Below are 27,708 nucleotides of genomic sequence, written 5' to 3' on the forward strand. Positions count from 1 at the left end.
TAAAGAAAAAGACTTGCATTTCTATAGCGCTTTTCAGGACCACCGGACGTCTCAAAGCACTTTACAGTCAATGAAGTACTTTTGAAGTGGAGTCACTGTTGTAATGTGGGAAACGTGGCAGTTAATTTGTGCACAGCAAGCTCCCAGAAACAGTGATGTGATATTGACCAGATAATCTGTTTTAGTGATGTTGATTGAGGAATAAATATTGGCCCCAGGACACTGGGGAGAACTCCCGTACTCTTCTTCGAAATAGTGCCGCGGGATCTTTTACGTCCACCTGAGAGAACAGACGGGGCTTCGGTTTAACGTCTCATCTGAAAGAAGGCACCTCCGACAGTGCAGCGCCCCCTCAGTACTGCACTGGGAGTGTCAGCCTAGACTTCTGTGTTCAAGTCTCATGGAGTGGGGCTCGCACCCACAAACTTGCTACCAACTGAGTCATGGCTGACATGTTCTGGATGCTATCAAGTTACATTTACATTCCCTTGCTCCCTAAAAAAGGGAGGATATCTGATTCTTCTTCATTGATCTCCGAGGTTAGGTAGACCATCACCTCTCACAAATCCCACATGGATGTTGACGTGTCCTGAGCTGGTTGCCTCTTACTTCCCCCCTATCTTCCACCATCCCACGCATCAGTCTCATTCTTACAACCAATTCTCTTATCTTCTCTCTCTCTCAGTTCCTCAGCTATTCCTAAACCACAAGCTTGACAGTGTCTAACTGTTGCACCTCGACAACAACTCCTCGCATTTACGTAGCGCATTTTAAGGTAGTAAAACGTCCCGAGGCGCTTCACAGAAGCGTTAGCAAACAACGTTTGACACCGAGCCACTTAAGGAGATATTAGGGACAGGTGACCACAAGCTTGGTCAAAGAGGTAGGCTTTAAGGAGCGAGTTAAAGGAGGAGAGGTGGCGACGCAGAAAGGTTAAGAGTGAGAATTCCAGAGCTTAGCGTCTCGATGGCTGAAGGCACGGCCACCAATGGTGGGGCAAAGGGAGAGCGGGGATAGGCAGAATTTGAGGAGCGCAGAGTTCTTGGAGAGTTGTAGGGCTGGAGGAGGTTACAGAGGTCGGGAGGGGGCGAGGCCATGGAGGGATTTGAAAACAAGGATGAGAACTTTAAATGCTATTTAAATATTAAACAAAGACTTGAGAAGCAGGGCCCGTTCAGGGGAGGCCAAGGGGTTTCGCACAAATGGGATTTGTTACAGTTTGGCTCAGGATGCAAGACACACAACACCGTCCAATTGGCAAAGAAGGCTAAGCAGTAAAGAAAAGCTCCAGCATGTGCGGTAGAGACAGACAGACACAACACAACTGGTGACGGTCTAGCTCTTAAAAGGAGTGGTATTTATTAATTAGCGCTGTTGGCAGTAAAATCACTGATTTGATTCTGCCAACACGCTGCTCGTTCACTAGACGATAACACTCAAACTGCAGCGTGTTACTGTCTGTAGCACACTGGGGGACTGGGACAATCTCGTGGGCAGCGAGAGTAGAGCTGGAATGGTTTATTAACACGCCTCAAATGCTGACACCTGTCACTGGCTTGGAGCATGCTTCAGACTACAGAACGGGTAATTTTTTCCCCAATTGCAACATATGCAAATATGGATGTCTAATCATTGTTTTTCATCTTGTGCTGGTGGGACTGAGAGAGGGAGAGGGATTCAGTGACAAATTGCAGCCCATCAAGCCCGAATGTTATGATTTGACAGGATCCTGTAATGCGCAGATAAAGTGGCTGAATGGTCTACTCCTGGTCCTATGCTCCTATGTGCAACCCACATCTAATGGCTCCAGTTTGACGGCCATCTCCTCTGACTTGTAATCTACTGTTTTGGCTTTGTTGATTGCTGCTCTGCTCTGGTTTGACATTCTGAGAGTCGAGTCCGCTAAGACTCCTGGATCTCTTTCAACTTCATCCTCAGCTGTTTCAACACCATTCATGGAGTGCTTGTGTTGCCCTTTAATTTCCATCCAATGTGTAGGACTATACGTTTGTCTGTATTAAACTGCATCTGCCATTGTTCTGCCCACTTACATATTTTGTCCAGTTCATTCTGTAATTTCTGAGCAGCCTCCTCCGATTCCACTGCCTCTCCTACTTTAGTATTATCTGCAAAGCTGGCCATTTCGCGTTGGGTTTCTGACTCCCCCAAGTCATTGAAAAGAAAAAAGACTTGCATTTATATAGCGCCTTTCATGACCAATGAAGTATTTTTGAAGTGGAGTCGCTGTTGTAATGTGGGAATTGAAGTAAATTAGAAACAGAATTTGCCCACGGTCTTTTCTCTAACATTAAACAGTTTGCTTTGCACCATTTGCAATTATCCTGCAGCCAGTGTGAAGCCAAGAGAGTGCAAGGCCAGTCGGGACCTCACAATATTTACTTAAAATTCATTCCAAGTTGCACCACAAATTCTGCGTCACTTTTAAGCCAAAACCTTTTTGTATCAAGGTAAAACTATAAATATAATGGGCATGTAATTATTTTCCTTATTTTCAACATAAAAAAAGTGAAAGAAAGTTCTGGTCCAGGGTTTGACTGCCATGTTGACAGTGCTTCCATTTGAAACAGGATTTCCAAGGTCTCAATGACCAGCCGAATGCCCCTAGCTGCTCTCCGCTATCCTGCCCGCTTTCTATTATCAGTCAATGCAGAAAATCTCTCAGCCAAGACACTTGTGCCAATTTTGAAATATGCTCACGTGTGCATTGTGAGATCAACGTCACAAATTTATGGAATCTTTATGTCAATTCCCTCTAGTCTTCCAATTAAAAAAAAATTGTCTTCTGCATCTCTTTTATCAATACGCATATAATCATTGCTCCTCGCTTGTTCTTCCTAAGCTGCAGGAACAACACACTACCTCCCTGCATCCTCCCTGCATTGAACTCCAGGCTCATCGCACCATATCCCACTGTAATTCATTCTGTCCCAGGATCTCAAAACTGGAATTCCTTAACTTCCTCAACAACAACAACTTGTATTTATATAGTGCCTTTAACAACAACAACTTGTATTTATATAGTGCCTTTAACAACAACAACAACTTGTATTTATATAGCGCCTTTAACAACTTGTTAAAGGCACTATATAAATACAAGTTGTTGTTGTTAAAGGCGCTATATAAATACAAATTGTTGTTAAAGGCACTATATAAATACAACAACACCTTGTATTTATATAGCGCCTTTAACAACAACAACTTGCATTTATATAGCACTTTTAACAGAGTGAAACATCCCAAGGCGCTTCACAGGAGTGTTATCAGACAAAATTTGACACCGAGCCACATAAGGAGATATTAGGATAGGTGCCCAAAAGCTTGGTCAAAGAGGTAGGTTTTAAGGAGCGACTTAACGGAGGAGAGAGAGTTGGAGAGGCGGAGAGGTTTAGGGAGAGAATTCCAGAGCTCGGGGCCCAGGCAGCTGAAGGCACGGCCACCGACGGTGGAGCGATGGAAATCGGTGATGCGCAAGAGGCCAGAATTGGAGGAGCGCAGAGATCTCGGATTGTTATAGGGCCGGAGAAGGTTACAGAGATAGGGAGGGGCGAGGCCATGGAGGGATTTGAACACAAGCATGAGAATTCTCAGTCTTATATTTCACACTAAATCTTAAAAGCTTTTAAGAACCAAGCTTGGTATCATCTCATCACTATGCCTGATTAATGTGTCTTCTCTTCAACTCATTTCAGTCTCGGTGGTGTCCTGCCCTATCGGCCTTAGTTCTTCACCTATGTTTCTCAGTTAAATAAAAAAATCCTGGAGACTAAGACTGATTAAGAATACATTGTGATTCAATCCACTTACCTGAATTGGAAAAAAACGAAGCAACGGATTTGTCCTAATCTAGTTACAAGCTCTTGGCGTTACTTCCGTGCAATATTCTTCTGAGGTATTCCAGCTGACAGCTTCAAATATACTGTAGGGGGAAAAAAAATGAAAAACTCAGAATTCATTAAAAAAAAGACCATATTTAACCCTTCCCCCAACTCCCAGCCTTGCACTGGGATCTCCTGGGACAGATGGGTTTTTATTTACCAATCATACACTGCATGGGGTGAAATTGGAAAAGAAAAATCGGGTTCGCCATCGCCCATTTTGACCCATCGCTGAACACCCAAATTCACCCCCCAGGACCCTCTGAACCAGTTGGGTTCTTTTTAGCACCAAATATTGTACGACATTATTTAAACAGAGTGTGGAGCCAGTGTTGTATTGAGCCCTACAGAACTGAAAGGTCCCTCTGATTAGATCTCCAGGCTGTGCTAAGTCAGTTAGCCGATCTCAGGTGGAGTGTTGCAATTGACCTCAGCATCCAGAGTGGGGGGAAAACTCTCCGTCCGCTCACCACTCTTTACGGAAGATGTGCATAGCAGAATTTAGGTGAGGACGTGGTCAGAGCAAGCTGTAATACCTCCCCACCGCTGACTATCCTGGGAGTGAGCCTTTGGCGCAGTGGTAGCATTCCCTACCTCTGGATCAGAAGGTGCAGGGTTCAAACCCCACTCCAGACAGTCCCGGCGAGTGGAGTCGGAGTCTGAATTCTGGGTTGACATCCAGCGGGATATTCGTGCCCGATGGGTGTATGAGGGCCCCTGCCATTGTATGGATTATGGGAGCCCATAAAACCCGCCTGCTGTATAGGATTAACCGCCCGATCGGCTGGCATAAAGATGGGTGACGTAAGAAAACTACTAGGCACTTGGTCTAAGCGTTAAACAAAGCTTTAATCAACTGTTTTACAACATGGAGGTTTAGTTGTGTCCTTCACTAGTTCCTGTTAAGAATGTCCTGCGCAAGCTGGGTACCGTGCCTGAGTATTTATACTTTCCCTGGACAGCGCCACCCCGTAGGCCACTCTGTATTATTTCACAAGTCTTTCTTTCATGAATGACTGATTCATGTCAATGGTTATGGATATGGAAGGAGCATTAACGAGGCCAGTCAGACTGTTACTCAGCCTGCTAATCCTTCCACTACTTCACACTACTCCCCAAAGGGAACAGCGAGAAGACACGAAAAGAAGTAGTTGAATATCCTGCTTTTACTCACTACCTAGGCTCTCATTAATAGATGAACCGCAATGGGTGGGCCCCATGTCTACACATGGAGTGCGAGGTTGTCACCACATATCAGGATAAACCCTTACAAGTTCAGGACCAGCCACATAAATACTGTGGCTACAAGAGCAGGTCGGAGGCTGGGTATTCTCCTGCGAGTGTCTCACCTCCTGACTTCCCAAAGCCTTTCCACCATCTACAAGGCACAAGTCAGGAGTGTGATGGAATACTCTCCACTTGACTGGCTGCGTGCAGCTCCAACAACACTCAAGAAGCTCGACACTATCCAGGACAAAGCAGCCCACTTGATTGGCATCCCACCCACCACCTTAAACATTCACTCCCTCCATCACCGGTGCACCGTGTCCGCAGTGTGTACCATCTACAAGATGCACTGCAGCACCTCCCAAACCCGCGACCTCTACCACCTAGAAGGACAAGGGCAGCAGGCGCATGGGAACACCACCACCTCCAAGTTCCCCTCCGAGTCACATACCATCTTGACTTGGAAGTATATCGGCCGATCCTTCATCGTCGCTGGGTCAAAATCCTGGAACTCCCTCCCTAACAGCACTGTGGGAGCACCTTCACCACACGGACTGCAGCGGTTCAAGAAGGCGGCTCACCACCACCTTCTCAAGGGCAATTAGGGATGGGCAATAAATGCTGGCCTTGCCAGCGACGCCCACATCCCATAAATGAATAGATAAAAGTGGCAGGTATGATGCTGTCACTGGGTACGAGGTTCTCACCACATTGCATCCACCCGGCAGAATCAGCTAGACAGCAGGTGCTCAGTGAACACAGTTTGCTAATGGTTTACGCAAACGTTTTAAGGAATACTCCAGGTTTAGTATACAGACGTCATGGCGAACAGCCACTTGGGTTACTTATGTACATCGGTAAACTGCATTTCTTTGAAGATGTCTCCTTGAAGTAAGATTAAAAAATTGAGCGTAACAGGGCACGTTTAGTAGAATGCAATTGCGGCCACAGAATGTGTAAAGATGAAATGTACTAATTATTCGTATGTTTAATTGCAGAAATGACCATACCAGTTTAGAGAGATGAAACTTACAAAAAGAGATACTGACATAACCCTTTTTCTGGAAAACGAAACTTTAGTGGCCAGGAGAAGAACGACTCGTTTCTCAGAAATCACATGTCCTGGAAATCAGAGGGTCCACAGGCCCCTGCAGTGAAAAGTGAAACTTATGTTATAGGCTACCTTGTATAAGTTAGACACACCTAGTTAATGATTAATGTATAGACTTTTAAATCGATTGGATCTCTGAAGGAGGGATTGGAAAATGTGTATAATTGTGTGGACTTTGAGAAGCTTGTTAGAGTTCGATTCAGACGTGATCTGGAGGCTCTCCTCAGGCCTGAGTAAACTGTTTTGACTTCAATTAGTGGTCTGTCTTTCTTTCGACAAGCTAGTGACGTCGACCTTGTATATCACTTGGTCCGAACTTTGGGGGCTTACATCACTCCTCATGCGCACAACACGTCTTTTAGCACTAACACAAGAGCAAAATACTGCGGATGCTTGAAATCTGAAATAACAACAGAAAATGCTGGAAACACTCAGCAGGTCAGGCAGCATCGAGGAGAGAGAAACAGATTCAACGTTTCGAGTCAGGGACCCTTCTGTTGAGGTGGGATTGGAGGTGTGTGGGGGGTTAAAATCATGAAATCGGGGGGGGCACAAACCCATCCCGCCCCCAACCCGCCTCCATGCCCGTTTCCCAGGAGGCGGGTAACCGACCTGTGCTGGGAGCCGCCTCCCCAAGTCAGGAAGGGGATTAGTGCCAATTAACTGCCTGGGCAGTTTTTAGCCTAATCCCTATTTTTAGCCCTGAAGTGTGGGCTTCCCAATGTCTCCATACCACGCCAAGTTAGCGAGGCGGACCGTCGGGCTGAAGGGCTTGGCGGGTTCGAGATGTCCGGTGTTCAGGTGAGTGATGTGTGCATGAGTGCAGAGGTAAGTGTGTTTGGTGTGTGTAAAGTGTTTAAATAAGTTTTACTTACCTTTACAGCCTTCCTTCCTTCAGGTCTCGGGAGTCCCTCATCTCACCGGCACAGAAAGCAGAATGGCTGCGAGCTGTCAAAAGTTGCAGCATTCAGCTTTCTGTTCTGGAGAGATTTCTAAATCAGCCTGAGAGGAAGGAATTAACTTAGGCCTAGAAATTCAGTTTGGGGCGGCCAGCTCGCTCGCGCCCAGAAAGTACCGCTGCGCGCGGAGCCACTTGCGCCCGCCGGAAATTCAGTTTCAGCGCCCCAACTCGAAGGCAGCCGCTATTCAAGGGTTTCGGCGCCCCCGCTTGGGGCGCTGAAACTGAATATCGGCGCGCTAGGTGCCACAGCGCCACCCGCTGCGGAGCGGCAGGCTGCAGTACTGCAGGCCTTCCTCCCTCTCTTAAGGGGGAGGTGCCTGCAACAGCGAGATCGCCGCTCGCTAGTGCCGGCAAATGAGCCCGGCACCACGGAGAAGTGCCGGGCTACCGGAAAACAGCCGGCAATGCCGCGGGGGGGGGGGGGGTGGAGGAGGCCGGGGAAGGAGGTGCGGGCAGGCGGCCGCCGAAAAAGCGGCCGACCGCACCTCCGCCTTAACTCGCCCCGCTAACGCTACAGGATGGCCCCGTTTTCTGATCGCTGTTTGCGGCCGCTGCGGAAGAGGCGGCCGCAACTAAATATGGTGGTCGGGCCAGTAGCGGGGCGGTAGCGGGGCACTGCGCACACCGATGGCGTCATCGGTGGCGCGCAGCGCTACTGGCTAACGCCATTACCGCAGCGCTGAATATCGGCGAAAGCTCAGCAAGTGGCGCAAAAGCCCTCTTTGGGCGAAAACTGGGCGCAAAGCCTACTGAATTTCTAGCCCTTAGAGTACAGATTGTCAGTGTTTGACAGCTTCAAACAGCTGTGAAACGCTGATATTTCATCTGTCAAAAGCTCTTGACAGATGAAATGTCAAACAGTGACATCACATGTTGCCGGGTGGCCCTTAATTGGCCTGCTGAGCCCACTGGGTGGGCTCAACAAGGTCAATCAAGGGAAAATCGAGTGGGTTGGCCACAACTCAATGGAGGCGGGACTACAACCCCGAAAGTGGGAGTCCCGCCTCCTACACGCCTCCATTGATAAAATCTAGCACATTGACTCTGTTTCTCTCCTCGATGCTGCCTGACCTGCTGAGTGTTTCCAACATGTCTGCCTGTTCCGGTTTTCAGTGTATTACAGGGTTTAAACGTATTGCAGGGCGACACAGAAGCGCTGACCATCGAGTCTCCACTCCACCGACACCGTGCCCGCGTTTAATTATAAATAAAATCAAGTTTACCGACAGGCTTTCCCCCTCCCGCCAAACCACCCAGCCTGACCTCATAATTACAAACACAGGTTAAAAGGTCACGCACAGAACTTACAGCGATGGATTCAAGACTGCTGGAGATCAGCAAGCTGGTAGCGAATGGTTTTTGCATTCCCCCCCCCCACTCCACCCTCTTATCAGCCATTGGCGCGGCTGATGTTTCTGCAACAAGCCTCACAGAAAGCGGGAGGGAGGATGCTTCTGCGAGCTGGTACCTTAATATTGACATCCAGCGACATATATTGTCAACATTAACATCCAGTTGCCATAAGTCTGTCCTCCAGGGGCACACACGCTCATGTTGTGACAGATAGGAATTTTGTCAAAACAATGCCCAGATTATGTGAAGCTGAGCTCGTTCCCACACAAACATTTCACAGCAAGAGGCTCCGAGCCTCAGTGCTTTGGCAAATAAAGGAAGGTCTCTTTCTCTGGCTGAGGAAGGAGGTATCTCGTAGGATTCACTGCATATTGTTTCTCACCCATCCCCCGTTCCCCACCAAGTCAACAGCGACACAGTGAGTAACCCTTACCCTGCTGAATAAACAGCAACCCTGTAGAGTTACACAGCAAGAAAGAGAGACTTGTATTTATGGCGTGTAGATGCAGGAAGGATGTTCCTGATTGTCGGGGAGTCCAGAACCAGGGGTCACAGTCTAAGGATAAGGGGTAAGCCATTTAGGACTGAGATGAGGAGGAATTTCTTCACCCAGAGAGTGGTGAACCTGTGGAATTCTCTACCACAGAAGACAGTAGAGGCCAATTCATTAAATATATTCAAGAAGGAGTTAGATATATTTCTTAAGGCTAAAGGGATCAAGGGATATGGGGAGAAGGCAGGGACAGGGTACTGAATGTGGATGATCAGCCATGATCTCATTGAATGGCGGAGCAGGCTCGAGGGGCCGAATGGCCTACTCCTGCTCCTATCTTCTATGTTTCTAGGTTCACAACTTCAGGATGTCCCAAACCGCTTCACAGCCAATGAAGTACTTTTGAAGTGTGGTCACTGTTGTAATGTAGAAAGCGTAGCAGCTTTTGGACGGAAGGTTAAACCAAGGCCCCTCTCAGGTGGATGTGAAAGATATCATGGTACTATTTCTAAGAGCGCAATATTTATCCCTCAACCAACATCGCTAAAATAGATTATCTGGTCATTTAGCTCCTTGCAGTTTACGAACATACGAACCTACAAAATTGAAGGGCAGGAAAAGACCAGCTGGTCCATCATGCCTGCCCCAAACACCATGCTGGTCAGAGTATCATGGTTCGGGACTTCTTTCCTCCTCCGATCTCCCACGACCCCCTCCCCCCATAGCCATGTAATCTCTTTGGTTTGTTTAATCTTGTTAGGCGCAATTTGGCTGCTGCGTTTCCTACATTACAACATTAACGGCACTTCAAAACTTCTTCACTGACTGTAAAGTGCTTCGGGACACCCCAAGGTCGTGAAAGGCGCTATATAAATGCAAGTTCTTTCATTCCTTTTATGAGGAACTTAGGAGCTTTGAAACTGTAGTGGAGGGGCAGCAGGGACCAAATTTTGAAATCAGAATTTCTAATTTAATAGCAATTTTCCATCTTGACCAAAATACTTATCTCCCAGCCCTGTGTTGGCAGTAGTATATTTTCTTAACGTCTCCAACCCGTCCAGGAGTGGACTGGTGTCTCCAGGAAGTGAAGATTAATCTCCAGGACCTCTGCTGTGAGCAAAACCCAGGGGGGAAAATCACAGGGGCTTTAAAAAAAAATGTTTTATTTATCAGTTACAAAAATATTGGACATGGGGGAAAGAAGGCTGTTCAACCGACAATGCAGAATCGTCCAATCGGGTAATGAAGAGTCTGTTTGCTTTCTGATTGGCCGTGGGAAGATGGGGCACCGCGAGGATGGACGTGTTGGGCGACCAATGGCGGGAGGGCGAGGGGGGGGGGTAGCTGGAGGCAGGAGGTCATGTGATTAAACCTCCAGGAATTACTTTCAGTCAGAGTGTTGGTGACCCTACGGTGCCCTAACCTGCCACGCCTCGCTTCCGGCTGGCACGCAGCGCAGATACGGGCATTGGCTGCTGATGTTGCTTATCCTTATCTGAGGAAGGATGTTCTTGCCATGGAGGGAGTGCAGCGAAGATTCACCAGACTGATACCTGGGATGGCAGGAATGACGTATGAGGAGAGATTGGGTCGATTGGGCTTGTATTCGCTAGAGTTTAGAAGAATGAGAGGAGATCTCATTGAAACTTATAAAATTCTAACAGGACTAGACAGACTAAATGCAGGAAGGATGTTCCCGATGGCGGGGGAGTCCAGAACCAGGGGTCACAGGCTAAGGATAAGGGGTAAGCCATTTAGGGCAGAGATGAGGAGGAATTTCTTCACCCGGAGAGTGGTGAACCTGTGGAATTCTCTACCACACAAGGCAGTTGAGGCCAATTCAAACTCTCGATTTACCAGCACCTAAATAACCGGAAATCTATGTTAACCGGCAAAATTCAGGAGTAGGTTCAGGTAAGTTTTACTTCATATTAGTAGCAGTTCCTGGATCTGTGGCTGTGTAACTGGGATTCCTGCACTTGTTGCTAAGCAACAGGGACGCTTGGTCTGTGGCCGGAGTTCCTGCACATGTTGCTAAGCAACAGGGAAGCCTGGATTTGTTGCTGTGTACGGGGCTCTCGTACCTTTTAACTATACCTCTCTGTAATCCGGACTTTTTCATAAACCGGCACCACGCCGGTCCCTTTTGTGCCGGATAATAAAGAGTTTCCTGTATTCAAGAAGGAGTTAGATATATTTCTTAAGGCTAAAGGGATCAAGGGATATGGGGAGAAAGCAGGGACAGGGTACTGAATTTGGATGATCAGCCATGATCTCATTAAATGGCGGAGCGGGCTCGAGGGGCCAAATGGCCTACTCCTGCTCCTATCTTCTATGTTTCTATGCCAGCAGGGGACGCCCACAAGGCGCCTTTGGACAGGACTTGCTCAGCAGCAGTGCCATCTGACATCCTGATGATCGCTGATTCCGACAATGGCACTTTGTTTGGTGTGAGAACCAGAACATCATGTTACTACTGTGTTGATGTCCAGTTTCGTAACAGAGGCCCTGTCTTTGAAATTTGTTTTTCTAAGGATTCGGGGGCGGGGAAAAAAAAGGCCTGCTTTCATTTTACTGTAGTTCAACAGAAAACCAGTTTTGTTTGGCTCCTTTTCTCTCTTCCCCTCCCGCACTGCAATTCTCTGGGTACTTGTCCATTAATTTTGATGTTCAAAATGATGAAGGGTTTCGACAGCATAAATAAAGAGAAACTGTTTCCACTGGCAGAGGGGTCGGTAAGCAGAGGACACAGATTTAAGATTTTTGGCAAAAAAACCAGAGGGGGAGAGGAGGAAACATTTTTTTTAAAGCAGCGAGTTGTTATGATCTGGAACGTGCTGCCAGAAAGCGCAGTGGAAACAGATTCGATAGTAACTTTCAAAAGGGAATGGGGCTAAATACTTGAAAAGGAGAAATTTGCAGGGCTATGGGGAGAGCAGGGGGGAGTGGGACTAATTGGAGAGCTATTTCAAAGAGCCGGCACAGGCACGATGGGCCGAATGGACTCCTTGCAAGCTGTATGATTCGATGAAATTTAACAAAGTCTCCTAATAAGCTGCACTGTGTGTAATGATTCCTGACATAAGGAAACTACTAGGCACTTGGTCTAAGCGTTAAACAAAGCTTTAATCAACTGTTTTACAACATGGAGGTCTAGTTGTGTCCTTCACTAGTTCCTGTTAAAGAATGGCCTGAGCAAGCTGGACCCATGCCCAAGTATTTATACTCTCCCTGGACAGCGCAGTATTATTTCATAAGTAATTTTCACATGAATGACAAGATTCATGTCAATTCCTTTCATTTTAGCGTCTATGGGGGCAAAATTTGGTCGCGCCCCCTCTTGGGGCACTACTGGAAGCGCCCTGGCTCCCTCTTGCGGCGCTGCGACTGAATATCGCGGTGCTACGTGCAGCAGTGGCATGCTCTGCGGCACGTCGCGCCGCGGTACTGCAGCCCTTCCGCCCCTTATTAAAGGGGAGAGGCCTAGCGCAGTGCGACCCAGGACCCAGCTGGGCCACCAGGGATCAGGAGTGCCGGTAAAAGAGCCCGGCACTCAAGAAAAGTGCCAAGCTCACGGAGCGCAGCCAGCACCCCGCGGGGGGGGGGGTCTTCATAGTAGGCCAGGGACAGCAACGGGGGCAAGTGCATGGCACCTCCCCTTCTCCCCTTTAATTTGCGCCGCCCCGGCCGCATGTAGGCCCCCTTGACCTCGTCGGACATAGTGTCCGGCGGTAAGTCAGGGGGCGCGACCGAAGATCGCGGCCGGGGCACGAGCGGGGCGCTGCGCACGGCGATGACATCATCACCAGAGGTGCAGCACCGCAGGGCGCTAATGGTTACCGCCACCACTAACCTCCCGCTGAATTTCCCGGGAGGCGTTGGCAGCGCCGTGCCCAGGCGCTAATGGGAGGCGCAAATCAACCGATTTTTTCCCCCTATGTATCTTGCTGAGCTGTGGACACTATTTATGCCCCTCAGGCAGGGCACTGCTTGTTCAATTAAATTAGTGCGAGTCTACCGTTCTGGATGATCCCGCAACAGGATGCAGTCATGGATCCCTAGGACATTGTAGGATTATCCGAGAGTTAACAGGTTGGTCCATCAAATTCTTATAAAATGGGAGCAAATGAGAAGGAGTTGGAATTGAATATGACAGGTGGGAGCAGGCAGCTTTGCTGAACACCTCCATTCAATCCGTAAGTGTGACCCTGAGCTTCTGGTCACCTGCCATTTTAATTCTGCGCCCTCGCCCACTCTGACCTCTCCGTCCTTGGCCTCCTACACTATTCCAATCAAGCTCAATAGAAACTCGAGGAACAGCATCTCATCCTTCAATGAAGCATTTCACAGCCTTCCGGACTCAACACCCTGTTTAACAATTTCAGATCATAACCACTGCTTCCATTTTTTTTCCCAGACAGCAGGTGTTGGTGATGGTTCTGCGGTTGTCATTTACAGCCCCTCTAGACCCATCTTTTGTTTCTTTACTTGTCCTATTTCCAGCTCCTTTTGCCTTGCACCATCATCCATTTAGTCATTTACTCACTGCTGCCCTCCACCCTATCACAGACCTTCCCTTTTGTTCTTTCCTCCCCTGCCCCCCCTTTCCCCGCCTGTGTATTTGCTTAAAACCTGTTACCTCTCTAACTTTTTCCAGTTCTGACGAAGGGTCATCGACCTGAAACATTAACTCTGTTTCTCTCTCCACAGATGCTGGCTGACCTGCTGAGTGTTTCCAGCTTTTTCTGCTGATATTACAGATTTCCAACATCCGCAGCATTTTGCCTTTGTATAAGCTGCAGTTTGCACAAGGACACCCAGACCACTGACCCTTCTTGGGCAGGACAGGCACAGTCATCCACGACTATGGATTTGCCTCCAGCCCTCAATATATTTGTATCTATTCTCACTGCAGGGGTCTTTTCAAAACAAACAGTCTCCTGTACTCCTTGCTCACCTCAGAGTAAAACGCGTGCATTGTGTGTCGTACCACAGCTGGGAAAAAGGAACATCTAGAAACGTCTGATGTTGAAATAATGATGGGAGGGCCAAGCTCTGAGTTCACAGTAGTCTGGGAAACAGCAACACATGGGTCTAGAGTCGCAAGTTCATTTCCTCCGCGTTCCCCATCTCCCCAATGAATGAGACAGTATGCACTTTACTGATGCTGTAAAATGTTCAAAATATGCCCCAACAGTTTCTTTTACATTTTTTAACAACTTGCACCTATATAGCACCTTTATCATAGTAAAACGTCTCAAGTTGCTTCATAGGAGTATAATCAAACAAAATTTGACACATTTTTAAAATTCATTCATGGGATCTGGACGTCGCTGGCAAGGGCAGCATTTATTGCCCATCCCTAATTGCCCTCGAGAGGATGGTGGTGAGCCGCCTTCTTGAACCGCTGCAGTCGGTGTGGTGAAGGTGCTCCCACAGTGCTGTTAGAGAGCGAGTTCCAGGATTTTGACCCAACGACAATGAAAGAATGGCCAATATATTTCCAAGTCAGGATGGTGTGTGACTTGGAGGGGATCTTGGAGGTGGTGGAGTTCCCATGTGCCTGCTGCCCTTGTCATTCTAAGGAGATATTAGGACAGATGACCGAAAGCTTGGTCAAAGAAGTAGGTTTTAAGGAGCGTCTTAAAGGAAAGAGAGGTAGAGGGGTAGAGGGGTTTAGAATTCCAGAGCTTAGGGCCGAGGCAGCTGAAGGCACGGCCACCAATGGTGGAGCGATTAAAATAGGAGATGCTCAAGAGGCCAGAATTGAAGGAGCGCAGAGATATCGGGGGATTGTAGGGCTGGCGGAGATTGCAGAGATAGGGGGGCGGGGGGGGGGGGGAAGTCCATGGAGGGATTTGAAAATAAGGATGAGAATTCTAAAATTGAGGCATTGCTGGACCAGGAGCCAGTGTAGGTCAGTTGAAAAAGAAATTCAAAGCTCCCCTCAGTGATCAGGATCCACGTCCTACACGGCTCAGGCACAGGTCCTACCAAGTTGAGCACAGTGTCCAGGAGAAGCTCCATTGGCTGGTTTATGTAGCCCTCCTGGCTAAGATATTAGACATTCAGGTGGATAACTGTCAGGAGAAAACTGGGAAAAACAGATTCAACAGAATGGAAACCTTTTTACCTCTATAAAGTCCAGTCTTTTTGACCAACTTTCTGTAGGGGAAATTTCTTTGAAAGTACTATTTATTCAGCAGGATGAGTGCTACTCACTGTGCAACAGCAAGGGGCTGTTCTTTATTCAGCAGGACATGGGTTGTTCACTGTGTAACTACAATTCAGCAATGTCAAGGTTACTTCACAATGTAACTGTATGGTCACTGACACTCTTGCCTACGAGACAGAAGGTCGTTGGTTCAAGTCCCACTCCAGAGACCTGAGCACAAAAATCTAGGCTGACACTCCCAGTGCAGTGCTGAGGGAGTGCTGCGCTGTCGGAGGTGCCGTCTTTTGGATGAGACGTTAAACCGAGGCCCCGTCTGCTCTCTCAGGTGGATGTAAAAGATCCCATGGCCACTATTTCGAGGAAGAGCAGGGGAGTTATCCCCGGTGTCCTGGCCAATATTTATCCCTCAATTAAAAAACAGAACCTCAAGGGTAATAATCTCTGGGTTATTACCTGAGCCACGAGCGAATATGGCTAGGATAAATAAAATTAAAGAGTTAAATGCGTGGCTCAAAGACTGGTGCGGGAGAAATGGGTTTTGCTTCTTGGGACACTGGCACCAATACTGGGACAGGAGGGAGCTGTTCCGTTGGGACGGACTCCACTTGGCCAGTGCTGGGACTAGAGTCCTGGCGAATCATATAACTAGGGCTGTAGAGAGGGCTTTAAACTAATTAGTGGGGGGGAGGTTTCTAGAGAGCAAATAATAGAAATGACAATAGAGAAGGTCATAGACTTAGGTAGCAGTGGGGGAATTAAAAAACAGAATGTGTCAGGAAGGGACAGAAGGTATGGAGCAAAAAGTAAAGTACTAAAAAGGGAAAAAACAGGAACTAAGTGTTACAAAACATATTTGAAAGTTCTTTATCTGAATGCACGTAGCATTCGTAACAAAATGAATGAGTTAACGGCACAAATAACGACATATGGGTATGATCTTGTGGCCATTATAGAAACATGGCTGCAGGGTGACCATGACTGGGAATTAAACATACCAGGTTATTTAACAATCAGGAAGGACAGGCAGGAAGGGAGAGGAGGTGGGGTGGCTATGTTAATAAAGGAAGGAATCACTATAATACAGAGAAATGATATTGGGTCAAAGGAGCAGGGTAGTGAAACAGTTTGGGTGGAGGTAAGGAATAATAAGGGGAAAAAAACACTAGTGGGTGTAGTCTATAGGCCTCCGAACAGTTGCAACTCTGTTGGACGGAGTATTAATCAGGAAATAGTTGAGGCTTGTAATAAGGGAACAGCTATAATTATGGGGGATTTTAATTATCATATTAACTGGACAAATCAAATTGGGCAGAGCAGCCTTGAGGATGAGTTCATTGAGTGTATTAGGGATGGGTTTCTTGAGCAGTATGTAACTGAACCGACCAGGGGGCAAGCAACCTTAGATTTGGTCCTGTGTAATGAGACAGGATTAATTAAAAATGTCCTAGTAAAGGATCCCCTTGGAATGAGTGACCATAACATGGTTGAGTTCCATATTCAATTAGAGGGTGAGAAGGTTGGATCTCAAACAAGCGTGCTGAGCTTGAATAAAGGAGACTATGAAGGTATGAGAGCGGAATTGATTAGAGTGGACTGGGAAAATAGATTAAAGGGTAAGACGGTACATGATCAGTGGTGTACATTTAAGGAGTTATTTTACAACTTCCAAAAAATATATATTCCACTGAGGAAAAAAGGGTGTAAAAGAAAAGATAGCCATCCGTGGCTAAGTAAAGTAATTAAGGATAGTATCCGACTAAAAACAAGGGCATATAAGGTAGCCAAATCTAGTGGGAGGATGGAAGATTGGGAAGTCTTTAAAAGACAGCAAAAAATAACTAAAAGATTGATTAAGAAAGGGAAGATAGATTATGAAAGTAAATTAGCAAAAAATATAAAAACAGACAGTAAAAGTTTCTATAGTTATATAAAAAGAAAAAAGGCGGCTAAAGTAAATGTTGGTCCCTTAGAGGGTGAGACCGGGAAATTAATGGTGGGAAACATGGAGATGGCAAAAACACTGAACAATTATTTTGTATCAGTCTTTACAGTAGAGGACACTAAGAATATCCCAACACTGGACAAACAGGGGGCCCTAGGGGGGGGAGGAACTAAATACGATTAAAATCACTAAGGAAGTGGTACTTGGTAAAATAATGGGACTCAAGGCGGATAAATCCCCTGGACCTGATGGCTTGCATCCTGGGGTCTTGAGGGAAGTAGCGGTAGGGATTGTGGATGCATTGGTAATAATTTTCCAAAACTCACTGGACTCAGCAAAGGTCCCGGCAGATTGGAAAACTGCTAATGTAACACCCTTATTTAAAAAGGGTAGTAGGCAGAAGGCTGGAAACTATAGACCTGTTAGCCTAACATCTGTGGTTGGTAAAATGTTAGAGTCCATTATTAAGGAGACAGTAACGGGACATTTGGATAAACATAATTTAATAGGACAAACTCAGCATGGTTTCATGAAGGGGAAGTCATGTTTGACAAATTTGCTGGAGTTTTTTGAGGAAGTAACATACAGGGTGGATAAAGGGGAACCAGTGGACGTAGTGTATTTAGACTTCCAAAAGGCATTTGACAAGGTGCCACACAAAAGATTATTGCTCAAGATAAAAAATCACGGGATTGGGGGTAATATTCTGGCGTGGGTGGAGGATTGGCTCTCTAACAGAAAGCAGAGAGTTGGGATAAATGGTTCATTCTCAGATTGGCAACCAGTAACTAGTGGCGTTCCGCAGGGGTCAGTGCTGGGTCCCCAACTCTTTACAATCTATATTAACGATTTGGAGGAGGGGACCGAGTGTAACATATCAAAGTTTGCAGATGATACAAAGATGGGACGGAAAGTAGTGAGTGAGGAGGACATAAAAAACCTGCAAAGGGACATAGACAGGCTAAGTAAGTGGGCAGAGATTTGGCAGATGGAATACAATACTGGAAAGTGTGAGGTTATGCACTTTGGCAGGAAAAATCATAGAGCAAGTTATCTTAATGGCAAGAAACTGGAAAGTACTGTAGTACAAAGGGATCTGGGGGTCCTGGTGCACAAAACTCAAAAAGTTAGTATGCAGGTGCAGCAAGTGATCAAGAAGGCCAATGGAATGTTGGCTTTTATTGCTAGGGGGATGGAATATAAAAACAGGGAGGTATTGCTGCAGTTGTACAAGGTATTGGTGAGACCGCACCTGGAATACTGCATACAGTTTTGGTGTCCATACTTAAGAAAAGACATACTTGCTCTCGAGTCAGTACAAAGAAGGTTCACTCGGTTAATCCCGGGGATGAGGGGGTGGTTATATGAGGAGAGGTTGAGTAGATTGGGACTCTACTCATTGGAGTTCAGAAGAATGAGAGGCGATCTTATTGAAACATATAAGATTGTGAAGGGGCTTGATCGGGTGGATGCGGTGAGGATGTTCCCAATGATGGGTGAAACTAGAACTAGGGGGCATAATCTTAAAATAAGGGGCTGCTCTTTCAAAACTGAGATGAGGAGAAACTTCTTCACTCAGAGGGTGGTAGGTTTGTGGAATTTGCTGCCCCAGAAAGCTGTGGAAGCTACATCATTAAATAAATTTAAAACAGAAATAGATAGTTTCCTAGAAGTAAAGGGAATTAAGGGTTACGGGGAGCGGGCAGGAAATTGGACATGAGTCTAGGTTCGGAATGGTCATGGCCCTGTGGGTAGTGGAGTGGGCCCAGGGGCCGTGTAGCCTGGTTCTGCTCCTACTGTGTTCTAATTCTGTGTTAGATTTCAGGAGATGGTTTTATTCCTGTTCCTGGCTGGGGTGGAGATCGCCTTTACAGAAGGTAAGTACTGTAGAAAATATAGGGACAGAGTGATCTCCTGGAAGAATTTCGATCGCCTAGATGGGTCGGAGAGGAATTTCCCAGATTTTTTTCTCCCAAATTGGCCATTGGGTCTTTATCTGGTTTTTCGCCTCTCCTGGGAGATCACATGGGTTTGGGTGGATGCACAGTGATAGAAGATTTGAGGTTAGGATCAGATCAGCCATGATCTTATTGAATGGTGGAGCAGGCTCGAGGGGCCGATTGGCCTACTCCTGCTCCTATTTCTTATGTTCTTATGTTCTAACAGACATCACTAAAACAGATTATCTGGTCACTATCCCAATGCTGTTGTGGGAGCTTGCTGTGCAAAAATTGGCTCCTACATTCCCCACATTACAACAGTGACTACATTTCAAAAGTACTTAATTGGCTGTAAAGTGCTTTGGGACATGCTGAGGTCATCCAAGATGCTATATAAATGAAAATTATTTAATTCTATCTTTCATTTGCATCCCGATCAAAACGGCCAAGAGGTTGGTGGGAAGCAGCTGTCAGGCCATTAAAATTGGTTGCTTCGGAGACCACCACCAGGGACCTGAGGGGAACAGTCCCCAGCGCAAGGTAAGTAGATTGAAGGGCTTGGGGTGGGGGAAATCATGGACAGGGGAGCGGGAGGTGAATTGGACAGGGGAAGGGGAGGGGAATGACGGACATTAGAAGGGGACGGGAATCACAGACAATGGAGGGGAAGCACTTCTGCTCCTCCTGGCCCACAAATTTCACGCTTACGTGGAACTATTCCGGATCTGGGTGCTGGCAGCTTTGGCCTGGTAGGGAAGTTAGGGTTTCCCAACAAGGGGGTTAAAATTCCTCCCCTGGATATTTCAGATCTAAAAGGGCAGCTATATAACTGGGCTAGAGGGTTACAAAACATAACACAAATGCGACACCACAACCTAATACTTAACCATGCAACAATATGTCTACAATTACCATAGCAATCGTGTAAGTTTTCTATCGCTCCCTGGAGAAAAGGTGAAGGCAAAAAAATTCTAGAAGTAAATAAATAATAATTCTCCATCTGGGGCAAAATATGGGAAGAAGTAGGACAACCAGACCCATGCTGCCAGGGGTTGTGTTGTCACAGCTGCTGACTGCAGAGTCCCTGGAGAATTAACCAACACTGAAGAAGCCAGATAATAAAGGAATGCGGCACAGAGGGCTTGGGGACTCCTGAAGATAACACATGAATGTGAAGGCTATTGCAGAAAAGGGAAAGGTCTGCAAGAAAGATTTAGCCGTGAGAGAAATATTTGTGAGAAAGATTTATCCATTAGAGTTGCTTTTTCTTAAATTCACTCTTGGGATATGGACGTCGCTAACAAGGCCAGCATTTATTGCCCATCTCTCGTTGGCCTTGAGAAGATGGTGGTGGGCCTTCTTGAACCGTTGCAGTCCGTGAGGTGAAGGTGCTCCCACAGCACTGTGAGGTAGAGAGTTCCAGGATTTTGACCCAGCAGCGATGAAGGAACACCGATATATGTCCAAATCAAGATAATGTGTGATTTGATGGGGAACTTGATGGTGGTGGTGCTATTCCCATGCACCTGCTGCCCTTGTCCTTCAGTTGTTGACTACTTTAAGTACACTGTAGCTTCTTAAAATTATTTTTCTTCCTTGAGAAAAGCCAAGTAAAGAGGCCGTGCTCTGGATTGTAGGATACGACCTAGGTAGAAAAAAGTAGGAGGCGAAGATGAGGTACAACCGAGAAATAGCAATTAGGTGAAACCAAGCTTAGGTTTTCAAGGAAAGTAGGAGGAAAGGGAAGACTGAAGATCAGAGGTAGCCACAGTTTTGAGGTTCTTAGAAAGAATTGAGTTGAAGTAGAAGTCAGCGCAAGATTACAAGTGAAGGAAAGACTGTGGAATGCAAGGATGCAAGACGAATATAGTCAAGGTGGGCGACAAAACAAAAGGCAGCGGAGGAAGGCAAGTGGGACACAAGCTGCCACCTAGGAGATTCACTCAGTATAAGGAAGGGTACGAGCCAGCAATCAGCATTTTGATGGGCCTGGCTGGTGGTGTCGTGCTTATGTTACTGGACGAGTAATCCAGAGGACGCGAGGTCAAATTCTCACCGTTGCAGTTTGAGAATTTGAAATAAGTTTACAAAAACCTGGAAATAAAAAGCTGGCTTCAGTAAAAAGTGACCATGAAGCTGTTGGATTGTCGTACAAACCCAACTGATGTCCTTTGGAGAAGGAACACTGCTGTCCTTACCCTGTCTGGCCTATGTTGAGTCTGTGTTTCCAAGTGCAGTTATAATGAATAACAGGACACAGACAACAGAAATAAGTAAACAGGTCTTTAGTGATTGAGGGTCAGGACAGAACTGAGGTACACTTTGCTCCGCAGGGTTTATATACCGGAGTGGTCACCACCGGTACTACAATGTACAGGAGCCGTTAAAAAGTAGTCCATCACCTTAAGGTATCCTCTTAAGGTAGTACAGGGTACATACACTACAATTCCTCCCCTTTTAGCTTAACAGTGGACACCCCCAATTAATACACTACATGGATAACATATATACAATTTACACACAAGAACTGTTCAAAGATTCAGTCTCTGAGGAGGCCTCCTGATCCGGCCCGGATAACGCCTTTCAGGGATCTCTGGTTCCCGTTGCTGGGGTGACTCATCCACTTGATCTCCTATGGATTCAACATCATCCAATACGTTCGAGTCTGAGGTAGATGCTACAGGCTCAATAAGTTCTTCAACTGGTGTCTCTGCCGTAGACATGGGGTCGACCCTTGTTCTCGATTCCACAAGTTGGTCAGCATGACGTCGTATTACGTTCTCTCCAACGTCTACCGTGTACATCAAGGGTCCTTGTCGTGCACGAATTGTCCCAGGTTGCCATTTATCATCCCTACAGTCCCTGGTCAACACTGGTTGTCCTATTTCAAAACTACGAGTGGCCTTTTTATTTACATGCTGGAATTGCTTGTTTTTGACTTCCCGTCGCACATTGGGTTTTAACAAATCCAACCGGGACCGCAACCTTCTGTTATAGAACATTATGGCAGGGTTTTGATTTGTCACTGCATGCGTGGCGTTTCGATACGCCATTAGGAAATTGTCCACCTTGTGCTGTAGTGGAATATGATCTTCACTCATGGCCTTTATCGCCTTTTTGAACGTTTGTACAAATCTCTCGGCCAACCCATTTGTAGCCGGATGATATGGGGCAGATGTATAGTGTTTCACCCCATTCTTTTTCATGAATTTCTGGAATTCTTCTGACACGAACTGTGGTCCGTTGTCTGAACATATTTGCTCCGGCAATCCATTCCTTGCAAATATGGTTCTTAGAACTGCAATCGTCTTCTCAGAGGTAGTGGTCGACATCTTAATCACTTCTGGCCATTTAGAATGTGCGTCTACTGCTATCAAAAACATGGAATCCATGAATGGACCTGCAAAGTCGATATGCACACGTTGCCATGGGGCTGAAGGCCATTCCCACGGATGCAGCGGTGCAATTGGAGGTGCGTTCTGAACTTTTTGGCACCCTGAGCAGCTTTTAGTCAGATCCTCTATTTGTTTGTCGATACCTGGCCACCACACATAAGCCCTAGCAAGACTTTTCATCTTGACTCCCCCCAGATGACCTTCGTGCAATTCTTTTAGAACTCTCTCCATTAATTTAGGAGGAATAATCACCCTTGTTCCATACATCAATGTTCCTTGACATACGGACAGCTGTTCTCGTCTGGCTGAGAATGCTGGTAACAGTGGTTCGCCATGTGCTGGCCATCCCTTCACTGTCAAGTCGTTGACCCGAGATAGTGTCGGGTCATTTCGGGTCTCTCTCTCAATACAGGTAGACTACCCTTTATCCGGACTTCCGAAAACCGAAACCCTCTAAAAACCGAAGGTTTTTTCGGTCAGCGTAAGTCGTGCGCACGACATGACCAGAGTGGCGCACGACTTACAGGCCTAGCCGGATAAGGGATAGTGTAGCATTTTTCCGCACTTCTGAAAACCGAAATCGCTCAGCGTAAGTGTACCAGCCTTTATCCGCACATCCGAAACCAGAAAACCTCTGAAAGCCGAAAGTGGAGCAAAGCATGACTTCTGAAAACTGAAATGCACACGACCACTACTATTTATCCCTGTAACTACAGTATTTATAGTCGTTATTTATCCCACCCTTTCGGATAAGGGATAGTGTATCCTTTATCCGCACTCCCGAAAACCGAATTACCTCTGAAAACCGAAGTGTTTTCGCGCACCTTCCGAAATCCGAAATTTTCCTAAAACCGAAACACGGCTGGTCCCGAGGTTTTCGGATAAAGGATAGTCGACCTGTACCCGCATTGGTGACTGGTAAGCATTCGATGATGGTCGAGTGAAATATCTCGACAGGGTCAACTGCCGGTGCCTCTTCCACTGTAGGTAGTGGCAGGCACGACAGCCCATCAGCATTACCATGTTGCTTTGTACCTTTGAATTCAATATCATATTGATGTGCCCCTAGGAAAAGGGACCATCTCTGAAGCCTCTGCGCCGTCATTACCAGAACACCCTTCTTAGGGTTGAAAATGGAAACCAACGGCTGGTGATCTGTCAGCAGCGTAAACTTTTGGCCTTGCAGGTAATGGTTAAATTTCTTAACTCCCCACACGAGGCTGAGAGCCTCCCTATCTATCTGAGCATAGTTGCGCTCAGCGGAGGTCAATGATCTGGATGCGACTGGCCTTTCTGAGCCATCGGGAAACTTATGTGAGAGCACTGCCCCGATACCATAAGGAGAAGCATCACAAGCTAAGCGAATAGGCAGCGTTGGGTTAAAGTGAGCCAACACTTCCTTAGAGGTGATCAATGCCTTGCTCTTTTGAAAAGCCCGCTTACAATCATCGCTCCACTTCCATGGTATTCCCGTTTGCAAAAGTGTGTTTAGCGGGTGTAACACCGTGGAAAAATTTGGAAGAAACTTGTGGTAATAGTTAACCAACCCGAGGAACGACCTCAACTGGGATACATTTTCCGGTGCTGGAGCTTTGACAACAGCTTCGATCTTGTCAGGTGACTTATGGAGCCCCTCCTGGTCAATGACGTGGCTGCAGTACGAGATTTGCTTTTGAAAGAACTCGCATTTCTGGCGATTAGCTCTTAGCCCATATTCTTTCAATCTGATGAGCACCTGCTCCAAATTCGCGAGGTGATCATTATCGTTGTCTCCTGTAATCAGGATGTCACCCAGGTAGCATTGTGTGCCTGGGATTCCCTGCAATACCTGCTCCATGGCCCTTTGCCAAATCGCTGGAGCCGATGCCACTCCAAAAACCAGTCTATTATACCGATATAAGCCCTTATGTGTGTTGACCGTGAGATACTGTCGTGACGCTTCATCAACTTCCATCTGTAGGTACGCCTGCGCCAGGTCTATCTTGGTGAAGTGCTTCCCGCCAGACAGCGAAGCGAAGATATCCTCAATCCGCGGAAGCGGATATTGCACCGTGTGAAGAACCGGATTAACAGTGATCTTGAAATCGCCACAAATGCGAACCTTCCCAGGTTCCCCCGGCTTGTTGCTCAACGAACGCTTCATGACAGGAACAATGGATGTAGCCCATTCGCTACAGTCCACCTTGGACAGTACCCCTGAACGTTCTAGCCCTTCCAGCTCTGCTTCCACAGCAGGTCGTATCGCATAAGGCACCGGTCTGGCTTTGAAAAATTTTGGGTTTGCATGTTCTTCAACCTTGATAGTTGCCGTAATTCCTTTCAGTGTTCCAAGTCCCTGTTGGAACACCTCCTTAGCATTGTCTAAGATTTTGGACAGTCATTTAGGTTTAACGTCATCCTCCTTACAGGCATCCATAGTCAGTGCTTGTATGGAATGCCAGTCCAAATTTATTCTCCGGATCCATTCCCGTCCCAGTAGTGGCGGACCTCCATCAGGTAACACATACAAGTCCATTTTCTGACTTTCTTTACCATTGTAGACCACATTTACTTTTATCTTTCCTTTGGGGTATACTATTTGCCCAGTGTATGTTTTCAATACAATCTCCGTATCCCTCAGGGGAATGTGCGAGAATAACCTTTTGTAATCTTGCTTATTCATGACCGTTAATGCTGACCCTGTGTCCAATTCCATCTTCACTTGAACTCCTGCTATCCGGAGCATGACCCAGATAGTTTGGTGGTCTGCTGTGTTACCCACATTATGTATTTTCAGACAACCCAGTTCCTTACTGCTGGAGTCTGAATCCGTCTTCTGTTCATCCGAACTGTTCTCTGTCACCTTGTGTACTTTTTTGTACTTCTCCTGCGGTGACTTTTTGCTGCTGGTCTTCTTTCCTGACCGGCATACTCTCGCTATGTGACCAAGTTTGCCACATTGCCTGCATTCTTTGTCTTTGAACCAGCACTGGTTCTGGTCATGCGTTGTCCTTCCGCAACGATAGCACTTTACTGCGCCCAATGCCATTTCATTGGTGCTGAATTCCAGTGGCCTTTGCTGTATCTCTGCAGCGCCCCGTGTTGCTGCCTCGTGGGATGCTGCAATGCTAAAAGCTTTGTCCAGCGTAAGATCCTTTTCCTCTAGCAGTCGCTTCTGGGTTCCTTCCCTTAGGAGCCCACACACAAACTTATCTCTCAGTGCGTCTGCTAGTCCTGTTCCGAACTGGCAGTACTTTGATAACTTGCGCAGTTCTGTTAGGAATTCAGCGTTGCTTTCTTCTTTAAGTTGAATTCTTTTGTAGAATTTAAATCGTTCCGCTATCAGCAGCGGTGTGGGGTTTAAATGCTCTTGCAGGATAGTAACAATATCCGCGAAACTCTTCCCTACCGGTTTGTCTGGAGTTACCAGGTTCCTTAATAACCCGTACATCTTCGCACCCATCGAGTTTAATAGGGTTAGTGCTTTCTTATCATCCGGTACATCATTCGTTGTACAGTAAACTTCGATGCGTTCCACATAAGTGGCCCAATCTTCCACATCGTTATCAAAAGCAGTGATGTTACCCGTTTTTGGCATCCTTGCCGAGTTTCTCCTTTCCCTTCGGATATTATTTAATATGATGACTTTTTTTAAAATTTAAGATGGCGGCTTTTCTCGCGCTTGACGGCTTTTCCCGCGCTTGTCTTCTTCCCCCGCCGACACAAGATGGCGATTCCCGCGCTGTTGCCATCCACGCCTCCCAGCGGTCCTTCCTGCCTTTATTTTCCTTGCGCTGCTGCTCTTGTTGCCCCGCCGCTCCCACGGTCCTTGTGGCAATAAAGCGCTTTTCTGGCTGCTGCGCGTCTCTGCCCCGATTGCAGTCCGGCCCCTGACACCGGCTGCGGTCGTGTTCTCCGCCCTTTTCTTCGTTTTCCCTCCCCTTCTCCCACTGACAACTCGGCCGACTTCCCCCCCCGTGCCGCTCGATCGGGCTTACCCGCCGCTGTCGTAGAAGGGATGATCACTGCCTGTTGCTGATGTTGGACTTCGTAGCCAGAAAACCAACCCGGGTTCCCGATGGCCTCCCGTGCGATGCAGTGCTCGGCAGGATGTTGAGGGCGGATGCCCTTTTTCGACGCCCGTTTCTGAGGACGAAGCTTCCTTGGATGCAAAACTGCCGCTAGGTACGATCAGACTCGTCGCCACTGTTGAGTCTGTGTTTCCAAGTGCAGTTATAATGAATAACAGGACACAGACAACAGAAATAAGTAAACAGGTCTTTAGTGATTGAGGGTCAGGACAGAACTGAGGTACACTTTGCTCCGCAGGGTTTATATACCGGTGTGGTCACCACCGGTACTACAATGTACAGGAGCCGTTAAAAAGTAGTCCATCACCTTAAGGTATCCTCTTAAGGTAGTACAGGTTACATACACTACAGCCTACATGTGACTCCAGTCCCATATCAACTCTTAACTGCCTTCTGAAGTTAAGTTCTGGCGGAGCAGGCTCGAAGAGCTGTACGGCCTACTCCTGCTCCTAATTCTTACGAAGCGGCCAGGGAAGCCACTCGGTTGTTGCATCCAGGACAACTTCAGGTGTGGGCAATAAATGCCAGCCTTGCCAGCGATGCCCACATCCCGAGAATATTTTTTTTTTTTAACAGGACGCTGAGGAAGATGCGGCAACCAGGCCCAGGGAAAAGAGACGCCCGGAGGTCAGGAGCAGGTCAACTGTGACAGGCCGTTGGGTGTAGGATCAAGACAGGTCAAGTCCAATGGGATTTACTTTTACCCCAATGGGGTTAGTTTTACGAGTCTGCAATACCACCTGGGAGCAGATCAGAAATGCGCATCAGGAATGTAGTCATGTGTTGCCCATGTTGTTTATCGACCATTGAAATTAAATGATCAGAAATGCAGGAGCTCCCGATTTCCTAATGTGTGTTGCTGGTGGGCGAAGATTTGCCCTTGGCATTGTGGACCTCAGACAATTACATGTCCCCAACCCCGACCATACCAATCTACCGCCACCGTACCAATAAATGACCTTGCATGGTTTCTCAATGAGCATTTATTGCTTGCAAGCGTACATTCACCGTGAAATGTTTCAGCTCTGTGTGGGGCGGGCTTGTGTTCCGCCATGCTCTGCATCCGTTCCCCATCCCCCCGCCACCCACCTCCTAAAGACGCTGGCTCTCACATGGGCACAGCTCCACAGATGCCACCAGCCCTG

General features: G+C 47.0%; 1 protein-coding gene across 1 annotated transcript in view; it reads right to left on the minus strand.

Annotated features, from left to right (window-relative positions):
• nfasca (neurofascin homolog (chicken) a) overlaps positions 1–27,708 on the minus strand; it is a 240,547-nt gene that overhangs the window by 198,750 nt on the left and 14,089 nt on the right. Inside the window, exon 2 of the mRNA XM_086011088.1 lies at positions 3,826–3,937. The gene's annotated coding sequence lies outside the window, so the exon portion shown is untranslated. The remainder of the gene's footprint in view (positions 1–3,825; positions 3,938–27,708) is intronic.

The sequence above is a fragment of the Somniosus microcephalus genome, chromosome 18, assembly GCF_052327205.1.
Source record: "Somniosus microcephalus isolate GS21.2 chromosome 18, FLI_Smic_1.0, whole genome shotgun sequence".
NCBI classification, from domain to species: Eukaryota; Metazoa; Chordata; class Chondrichthyes; order Squaliformes; family Somniosidae; genus Somniosus; species Somniosus microcephalus.